Consider the following 11,184-nt stretch of genomic DNA (forward strand, 5'->3'; position numbering starts at 1 on the left):
TACCAAACTGTCATATGAAGTATTGAGTAATTTTTTTTTAATTTAAATTGTTTGCTGATCCTTTTACAACATATGTCATTATGCTGTACGCCCACCATTTCTACAGTACTGTAAGTCAATAATATCTCAATAGAACTGAAAGAAAAATAAAGGAAAATATTGGTAAATTAATAAGAAACCGAGTCAACACATAGGAAAATATTAAGTTATAATGTCAGTAGGAAGCTATTAATTAATTAACATTTACTTGTCTTCAGTGTGCAAGTGACTGGAATTTGGGAAACAGGATAAAATAGACACCTATGGGGATGAAAATTTCTGTGTTTCTTAAGCTGAGCCTTTCCTGAACCTAGAATTTTTGTCTCTGAGAGAGAGTTCTACTGAAAACCATAATAGAGGATATTGTCTTCATCTTATAAATTTTGGTTATTAAAATTCACTAGAAATGGTATTTGGTTAGTTTCTTCATGATAATGAGATCCTCTCAATGTTACATATTGTACAGATACTTTCACTTCCAGTCATCTCTTGTATGGTTTTTTGGTTTTGCTTTGTCACCGAGTTTTATTTACTTGAGTGTAAAAGAGGATGTTAGTAGTCTCAGTGTAGTCTATGTCCCTAAATTGTGTCAGATTCAAACTCTTAGGCACAACTCACGTCTCCTGGAACAAAAACTGCATTTTAACAATATTTTCAGGTGACTCACATGCACAATTTTTACTAAGTAGGGAAAGTATACTTATTCGCACTTTCACAGCAAATTTGAATAACACGGTGATCTTTTAAAAATACTGATGCCCAGAAATAATATTTTACTGAATCATTTTCAGTCCTGGGCATGGGAATTTTTTAATGTTTTCCAAGTAATATTGATGTGAGGCAAAGTCTGAGAATTCCTATAGGTGAAGAGCAAGGGAAACAGTTCCCTGGCTTGTTCTGGTCTTTATCCAACATGGGAAGAAACTCTGACCTGGGTCAAGAAAGTGTGGGTGGTTTTTTTAGAGAATGGGATTGTATTAGGAAGGGCAAAGAGCCTAATCATTTTTCCATGTGAGAATCTGTCTCAGGGAAGCTTCTCTCTCTCTCTTTCTCTCTAGGATTTCTTCCCTTAGTGAGGAAGACTCCAGACGGCCTCCTGGTTGAGGTCTCAAGACCAAAGAAAAGATAAAAACAAAGTAAAGGAAGCTCAGGTTGAGTTACTCAATTTGACTTGAATGTATTTCAGGGAGGAGTTCCATCAGCATTAAGTTTGAAGAACATGTGCTTCATGTCCTCTTCAACAACAACTTGGCTTCATTCACAGACAAGTGTCTTTGTGGGAGGTGTAGTATACAGCACCATACATCAAGGGGACCAGGAGGAATCTCACCCATCTGTGCACAGGGTAATAGGCATAGAGACCTCAGTCCCAGCTCTGGACTTGGCAGTCATCTGTTAACTGGCTTCTCTTGGATAAAGCCCAGGGGCACCTGGAAAATACTATTTTAATCCATCACTCATGAATAAAAGAGGCTTTGAGGATATCCAGGTTTCTAGTAGAGAAGTGCTAGCACAATGTTGGAGGGGGAAAAAAAAAAACTCACATATATATATGTGAGTTTGGATACATTGGACAAAGTAAAGGGAATAGTCTCACTTTACCAACATCACACCCCCACCAAGATTGCACAATTTAGGGCCAAGAGAGATCTTCCTGGCCCATGATTTCCCCTGCAAGGGCAAGTGAAAGCATGTGAGTGAGCATGAAGCTTCTCCAACTGTGTAGGATGCTGCCCAAAAGGCCTGTTATTTTCTGGCCCCTTCCAGAGTGCTGAATCATGAGCTGCATGACTGGGGGTGGGGAAGACGTAGCAGATAGGATTCTGGTAAGGCATTAATGTGCTGCAGAGTCTACTAGCTGTATTACAGACTCCATCAAGAAGCCCATCCATGAGCCAACAGGGAGGCCTCACCCATAGATCCTCCCAAATGGCCAATGGGCACCCTTGGTCCTCTGTAAATTGTACCAACACAAATCCTCACACTGTGGTCAGTTCAGCATGTGTGCTCCCAACCAAGCCACTGAGGGAAAGATTTGGCACACAGCTTGAGAACACACACAGGTAGACGGCTCACATCTGCAGGCCAGAGACAGACCATAAATTTCTGCATTAGCACCACCCTTAGGAGAAGAAAAGAGGGGCTGTCAGTACCCAGCCTATTGTGTTGCAAGATCAAAAGACAGCATATAAGCTCAAGAATTCTGCCAAAGATGTGATAGGAACCGTGAAACAGGTTTATCCATAAAGGTCTGAGAAAGCTTCAGAATCTCTAGAGGGCTGACAGAAGGTGTTTCTCTCCTGAAGACAATTAGTAAATGCTAGAGGAGGTGGCTACTACTTCAGAAGTGAAAACAGCAGCAGAAAACCCCAAGAATATTTTTTAAAAATCAAAGTAATCTAATGACATTAAAGGATTGCCAGTCTTTCATTTATCAATCCCAAAGACTTAGAAATCTACAATCTACCTAATAAATAATGAAAAAACACTGCTATAAGAAAGCTCAGTGAGCTACAAGGAAAGACAGAAAGACAATTCAATGGAATCAGAAAAAACATGAAGAAAAGAAAAATACAACAGACAAAAATTGTAAAAAAGAACCAAAAAAAAAATCTGGAGCTGAAATGAATGAAATGAAAAAATTAATAGAAAAATTTATAGCTATGATAGTGTTTTAACAAATACGCAGATAAAATGAAGTACCTCATGACATAAAAATATGAAAGGAGAAGAATAAAAGAATGAAAAACTTATAGGCATACAAAGATAAGTTGCTATTAGCATAAAATGTACTGTTTTAACTATGAGATGTTTTATGTGTGTCTCATGGTAACTACAGAGCAAAGATCTTTAGTAGAATCACAAACATTAAAAAATTAAACACAGCATACTGACACGGTAAACCACCAACTCACAAAGGTAGATAGACACGGAGGGGAAAAAGAAACAATGGAGTTACAAAACAATCAGGAAGTAATTAATAAGATGGCAGTAACAAGTCCTTACATATCAAAAATCACTTTAAATGTAAATGGATTGAATTCACAAATCAAAGCCATAGAGTGGCTGGCTGGATAAAAAAATATAAGGCCCAATTATATTTTGCATATAAGACACTCATTTCAACTTTTTTTAAAAAAATTATTTGTTTATTTTTTGGCTGCGTTGGGTCTTCGTTGCTGCGTGGCTTTCTCTAGTTGTGGTGAGTGGGGGCTACTCTTCATTGCAGTGTACAGGCTTCTCATTGCAGTGGCTTCTCTTGTTGCAGAGCACGGGCTCTAGGGCTTTAATAGTTGTGGCATACGGGCTTAGTTGCTCTGCGGCATGTGGGATCTTCCTGGACCAGGGCTCAAACCCATGTCCCCTGCATTGGCAGACGGATTCTTAACCACTTCACCACCAGGGAAATCCCCTCATTTCCAGGGGAAGTCCCCTAAGCTTTAAAGACACGCTTAGGGTCAAGGTAAAGACATGGATGATTATATTCCATGCAAGTGGAAGCCAAATAATGTGGAGGTAGCCATACTTATATCAGACAAAACAGACTTTAAGCCAAAAACCATAATAAGACACAAGGCAGGTCATTATATAATGACACAAGGGTCGATACATCAAGAAGATATAACAATTGTAAATATATACACACCCAACATCAAAGCACCTAAATATATTAAGCAAACACAGATCTGAAGAAAGAAATAGACAATACAGTAATAGTAGGGGACTTCAATACTCCCTTCTCAGCAATGGATAGATCATCCATAGAGTAAATCAACAAGAAAACACTGGTCTATACCTTACATCAAATGGACTTAACAGGCATATATAGAACATTCTATCCAACAACTTGTTCTCAGGTACACATGAAACATACTCCAGGAAAGATCATATGATAGGACACAAACATGTCTTAGCAAATTTAAGAAGATCAAAATTATACCAAATATCTGAACACAATTATATAAAACTAGAAATCAACAAGAGCATAAATGGAAAATCTAAAAATATGTGGAAACTAAACAGTACACTTCAGTGGGTCAAAAAGGAAAGCCAAAGAGAATTTTTTTTAAAAAAATCTCAAAACCAATGAAAATGGAAACACAACATACCAAAACTTATTGGATGCTGCAAAAGAAGTTCAAAGAGGAAAGTTTATAGTGATGAATGCATACGACAAGAAATTAGAAAGCTCTCAATCTAACTTTACACCTCAAGGAAGTAGAAAAAGAAATTTATTCCAAAGTTGGCAGAGGTTAGGATATCATAAAGACTAGAGTGGAAATAAATAAATAAAACATATACAAGAAAGGATCAATAAACTAAAGGCTGGATTTTCAAAAATATAAAATTTTCAAACTTTTAGGTAGACTAGGAAAATAGAAGACTCAAAATTAGAAATGAGAGAGGAGACATTACAACTCATACTACAGAAATACATAGGATAAGAGACTACTTTGAACAATTGTATGCCAACAAATTAGATACTCAGGAAGAAACTGATACTTCCTAGAAACTCACTACCTACAAAGACTGAATCAGGAAGAAATAGAAAATCTGAATAACAGTGTAAAGCTATTATACTCCAGTAAAGATGTTAAAAAAAAAAAAAAAAGAAAATCTGAACAGACCGATGATAAGGGATCGAATCAGTAATCAAAAAAGCTCCCAACACAGAAAACTCAAGGACTAGATGAATTTATTGGTGAATTCTACCAAAGCTATGAAGAATTAACACCAGTAATTCTCAAACTCTTCTAAAAAATGAAAGACTAAGGAATACTTCCAAACTTGTTCTATGAGAGGAGGATTTCCGGGACACCAAAGCCAGATAAAGACTCTACAAGAAAAGAAAACTGGAGGCCAATAAAACTGATTAATATAGATGCAAAAATTCTGAACAAAATATGAGCAAATCAAATTCAACAATACCTGAAAGGGATTATCCACTGGGACCAAATGGGATTTATCACTGGGATATAAGAATAGTTCAATGGTACACAAACAAATATGTGGGATACACCATATTAATAGAGTAAAAATAAAAATCACATGATCATTTCAGTAGATGCTGAAAAAGCACTGGACAAAATGCAATTCTTTTATGATTAAAAACTCTGAACAGATTGAGTATAGGGGGAACATACCTCCACATAATTAAGTCCATACATAACAAGCCCACAGCTAACATCATACTTGATGGTAATAAGGTAAAAGCTATTCTGCCAAGAACAAGAACAAGACAGTGATGTCCACTGAATCACTCTTACTCAGTATAGTACTGGAAGTATTAGCTGGGGAAATCAGGAAACACAAAGAAAGGCACCCAAATCAGAAAGGAAGAAAATTCTCATTGAAGATGGTATGATTCTGTATACAAAAAATCCAAAAGAGTCCCAAAATGTTGTAACTAATCAACAAAGTAGGTAAAATTGCAGTATATAAAATCAACATACATCATCAGTTGTATTTCTACACACAAGTAGTAAAACATCTGAAAAAATAAACTATCTAATTTACAATAGCATCAAAAATATGATACTTAGGAATAAATTTAGTAAAGTTGGTGAAAAGTCTCTACATTGAACACTACTAACTAATTTTTGACAAGGTAACCAAGAACAACCATGGGGAAATAATAGTGTCTTCCATAGATGGTGTTGGAAAACCTGGATAAATGTAAGCAAAAATAAAATTGGACCCCTATATAAAACAACTCACAATAATTAACTCAGGATGGATCAAAGACTTGAACCTAAGACTTGATACCATAAAAGTCCTAAAAGAAAATGTAAGAAACTCCTCCACATTGGTTTTGATGATGTGACTTTTTTTTTTTTTTTTTGGATATGACACTAAAAGCACAAACAACAAAAGCAGAAATCAACAACTGAGAATAAATCAAACTTAAAAGCTTCTGTGCAACAAAATAAACAATCAACAAAATGAAAAGTTAACCTACCAAATGGGAAAAAATGCAAATTATATATTCAATAAAGGGGCATACAATCAAAGTACATTAAAAAAAACCTCATAAAATGCCACAAGATACCAACTAATCCAATGTACAGATGGGTAAAGGAAATGGTTTTTGTTTTTCCAAAAAAGACATACAAATGGCCAATAGACATATGAAAATGTGCTCAACATGAGTAATCATCAGTACAATGCAAATCAAAACCACAATAAGACATTATCTCACAACCGTTAGAATGGCTATCATCAAAAAGACAAGAGATAAGCATTGGTGAGGATGTGGACAAAAGGGAACACGGGAACTGTTAGTGGGGATATAATTTTTGCAGCCACTATGAAAAACAATATGAAGGTTTCTCAAAAAAGTAAAAATAGATCTATTATATGATTCAGCAATTCCAATTTCTGGTATTTATTCAAAGAAAATAAAAGCACTAACTTAAAAAGATATACGCACTCCCATATTTACAGCAACATTACCCACAATAGCCAAGATATGGAATCAACCTAGGTTCTTATCAACAGATGAATGGATAAGAAAGATGTGATATTTATATCTATATATTTATCTACATATACATACACACAATGAATATTATTAAGCCATTAGAAAGAAGAAAATTCTACCATTTTCCACCATTGATGGCCTTGGGTACATTATGCTGAGATAAATCAAAAAGAGAAAGACAAATACTACCTGATATCACTTATATGTAAAATCCAAAAAAAAAAAAAAGCCAAACTCACAAGAATGTTGGTTATCAGGGGGGCTGAGATGTGGGGAATAAGAGAGATGTTTAAGGGTACAAACTTTTAACTAATAGTAAATAATTCGTAAAGATCGATGCACAGTATAGTGAATATAAACAATGGTATTGTATTATAATCAAACTTACTAATAGACTAGATCTTAATTTTTCCAACCACAATAATGAAACAATGATTAGAAAATTGAAATAGTATCAAGCATCTTTTGTGCCCACAACACTATGAGATTAGAAATCTATTTCAGGAAAAAAAAAAAACTATAATAAACAAAACAGGTGGAGGCTAAACAATATGCTACTAAATAACCAAGAGATCACTGAAGAAATCAAAGAGGAAATCAGAAAATACCTAGAAACAAATGACAATGAAAACATGATGACCCAAAATCTATGGGATGCAGCAAAAGCAGTTCTAAGAAGGAAGTGTATAGCAATACAATCCTACCTCAAGAAACAAGATAAATCTCAAATAAACAGCCTAACCTTACACCAAAAGCAACTAGAGAAAGAAGAACAAACAAAAACCCAAAGCTAGTAGAAGGAAAGAAATCATAAAAATCAGAACAGAAATAAATGAAACAGAAACAAAGAAAGCAGTAGCAAAGATCAATGAAACTAAAAGCTGGTTCTTGAGAAGATAAATAAAATTGATAAACCTGTAGCCAGACTCATCAAGAAAAAATGGGAGAGGACTCAAATCAATAAAATTAGAAATGAAAAATAAGTTACAACTGACACTGCAGAAATACAAAGGATCACAAGAGACTACTATAAGCAACTATATGCCAATAAAATGGACAACCTGGAAGAAATGAACAAATTCTTAGAAAGGTACAAACTTCCAAGACTGAACCAGGAAGAATAGAAAATATGAACAGACCAATCACAAGTAATGAAATTCAAACTGTAATTTAAAATCTTCCAGCAAACAAAAGTCCAGGACCAGATGGCTTCACAGGCGAATTCTATCAAACACTTAGAGAAGAGCTAACACGCATCTTTCTCAAACTCATACAAAAAATTGCAGAGGGAGGAACACTACCAAGCTCATTCTACTAGGCCACCATCACCCTGATACCAAAACCAGACAAAGATACTACAAAAAAAGAAAATTACAGAGCGATGTCACTGATGAACACAAATGCAAAAATCCTCAACAAAATACTAGCAAACAGAATCCAACAACACATTAAAAGGATCATATACCACAATCAAGTGGTATTTATCCCAGGGATGCAAGGATTCTTCAATATATGCAAATCAATCAATCTATGTGATACAGCATATTAACAAACTGAAGAATAAAAACCATATGATCATCTCAATAGATGCAGAAAAAGCTTTTGACAAAATTCAACACCCATTTATGATAAAAACTCTCCAGAAAGTGGGCACAGAGGGAAGCTACCTCAACATAATAAAGGCCATATATGACAAACCCACAGCAAACATCATTCTCAATGGTGAAACACTGAAAGCATTTCCTCTAAGACCAGGAATAAGACAAGGATGTGTATTCTCTGCTATTATTCAACATAGTTTTGGGAGTCCTAGCAATCAGAGACGAAAAAGAAATAAAAGGAATCCAAATTGGAAAAGAAGAAGTAAAACTGTCACTGTTTGCAGATGACATACTATACATAGAAAATCCTAAAGATGCCACCAGAAAACTAGTAGAGCTCATCAATGAATTTGGTAAAGTTGCAGGATACAAAATCAATACACAGAAATCTCTTGCATTCCTATACACGAACAATGAAAGATCAGAAACAGAAATTAAGGAAACAATCCCATTTACCATTGCAACAAAAAGAATAAAATACCTAGGAATAAACCTACCTGAGGAGGCAAAAGACCTGTACTAAGAAAACTATAATATACTGATGAAAGAAATCAAAGATGACAAAAATAGATGGAGATATATACCATGTTCTTGGATTGGAAGAATCAATATTGTGAAAATGACTATACCACCCAAAGCAATCTACAGATTCAATGTAATCCTTATCAAATTACCAATGGCATTTTCCACAGAATCAGAACAAAAAATTTTACAATTTGTATGGAAACACAAAAGACCCCAAATAGCCAAAGCAATCTTTTCTTTTAATTAATTAATTTATTTATTTTTGGCTGTGTCGGGTCTTCATTGCTGCGTGTGGGCTTTTTCTAGTTGTGGCAAGCGGGGGCTACTCTTCATTGTGGTGTGCAGGCTTCTCATTGCGGTGGCTTCTCCTGTTGTGGAGCACAGGTTCTATGCACTCAGGCTTCAGCAGTTGCGGCTCAGGGGCTCTAGAGAGCAGGCTCAGTAGTTGTGGCACATGGGCTTAGTTGCTCCTCAGCATGTGGGATCTTCCCAGACCAGGGCTCGAACCCGTATCCCCTGCACTGGCAGGTGGATTCTTTTTTTGTTTTTTTGCAGTACGTGGGCCTCTCACTGTTGTGGCCTCTCCTGTTGCGGAGCACAGGCTCTGGACATGCAGGCTCAGAGGCCATAGCTCACGGGCCTAGCCGCTCCATGGCATGTGGGATCTTCCCGGACTGGGGCATGAACCCGTGTCCCGTGCATCGGCAGGTGGACTCTCAACCACTGCGCCACCAGGGAAGCCCTGGCAGGTGGATTCTTAACCACTGTGCCACCAGGGAAGTCCCCACCGAAGCAATCTTGAGAAAGAAAAATGGAGCTGAAGGAATCAGGCTCCCTGACTTCAGATTATACTACAAAGCTACAGTAATCAAGACAGTATGGTACAGGCACAAAAACAGAAATATAGATCAATGGAACAGGATAGAAAGCCCAGAGGTAAACCCACACACCTATGGTCACCTAATCTATGATAAAGCAGGCAAGAATATACAATGGAGATGATAGCCTCTTCAATAAGGAGTGCTGGAAAAACTGGACAGCTACATGTAAAATAATGAAATTAGAACGCTCCCTAACACCATACACAAAAATAAACTCAAAACGGATTAAAGACCTAAATGTAGGGGACTTCCCTGGTGGTCCAGTGGTTAAGACCCTGCATTTCCAATACAGGGGCCCTGGGTTCGATTACTGGTCAAGGAACTAGATCCTGCATGCCGCAACTAAGAGACCGAATGTCGCAACTAAAGATCCCACATGCTGCAACTAAATATCCCGCATGTCGCAACTAAAGATCCCATATGCCGCAATGAAGATCCCTCATGCCATAATGAAGATCCCGCATGCAGCAATTAAGACCCAGTGCAGCCAAATTAAAAAAAAAAAAAAAAAAAAGTAAAGTCCTAAATGTAAGGTCAGACACTATAAAACTCTCAGAGGAAAACATTGGCAGAACACTCTTTGACATAAATTGCAGCAAGATCTTTTTTGACCCACCTCATAGAGTAATGAAAATAAAAACAAAAATTAAAAAAATGGGACCTAATGAAAATTAAAAGCTTTTGCACAGCAAAGGAAACCATAAACAAGACCAAAAGACAACCCTCAGAATGGGAGAAAATATTTGCAAACGAAGCAACTGACAAGGGATTAATCTCCAAAATATACAAACAGCTCATGCAGCTCAATAGCAAAAAAACTAACAATTCAATTAAAAAATAAAAAATGGACGGAAGACCTAAATAGATATTTCTCCAAAGACATACAGATGGCCAAGAGGCACATGAAAAGATGCTCAACATCACTAATTATTAGAGAAATGCAAATCAAAACTACAATGAGGTATTACCTCACACCGGTCAGAACGGCCATCATCAAAAAATCTACAAACAGGGACTTCCCTGGTGGTTCGGTGGTTAAGACTCCATGCTCCCAATGCAGGGGGCCGGCTTCAATCCCTGGTCGAGGAACTAAGATCCCACATACCACAGCTAAGCCCACACAGCACAACTACTGAGCGCTCGTGCTCTAGAGCAGCAGTCCCCAACCTTTTTGGCACAAGGGAGTGGTTTTGTGGAAGACAATTTTTTCATGGATGGGGGAGGGGGGAATGGTTCCGGTGGGAATGCGAGTGATGGGGAACAATGGGGAGTGGCAGATGAAGCTTTGCTTGCTTGCCCACTGCTCACCTCCTGCTGTGCAGCCTGGTTCCTAATAGATCAGTGCAGCCTGGGGGTTGGGGACCCCTGCTCTAGAGCCCGCATGCTACAACTAGAGAGCCCATTCGCCGCAAAGAAGAGCCCACATGCCGCAAGGAAGACCCAGCACAGCCAAAACAAACAAACAAAATCTACAAACAATAAACGCTGGAGAGGGTGTGGAGAAAAGAGAACCCTCTCACACTGTTGGTGGGAATGTAAATTGATACAGCCACTATGGAGAAGAGTATGGAGGTTCCTTAAAAAACTAAAAATAGAACTACCATATGACATAGTAATCCCACTCCTGGGCATATACCCAGAGAAAACTATAATTAAA

This window comes from Delphinus delphis, chromosome 5, assembly GCF_949987515.2.
Source record: "Delphinus delphis chromosome 5, mDelDel1.2, whole genome shotgun sequence".
Classification (NCBI taxonomy): Eukaryota; Metazoa; Chordata; class Mammalia; order Artiodactyla; family Delphinidae; genus Delphinus; species Delphinus delphis.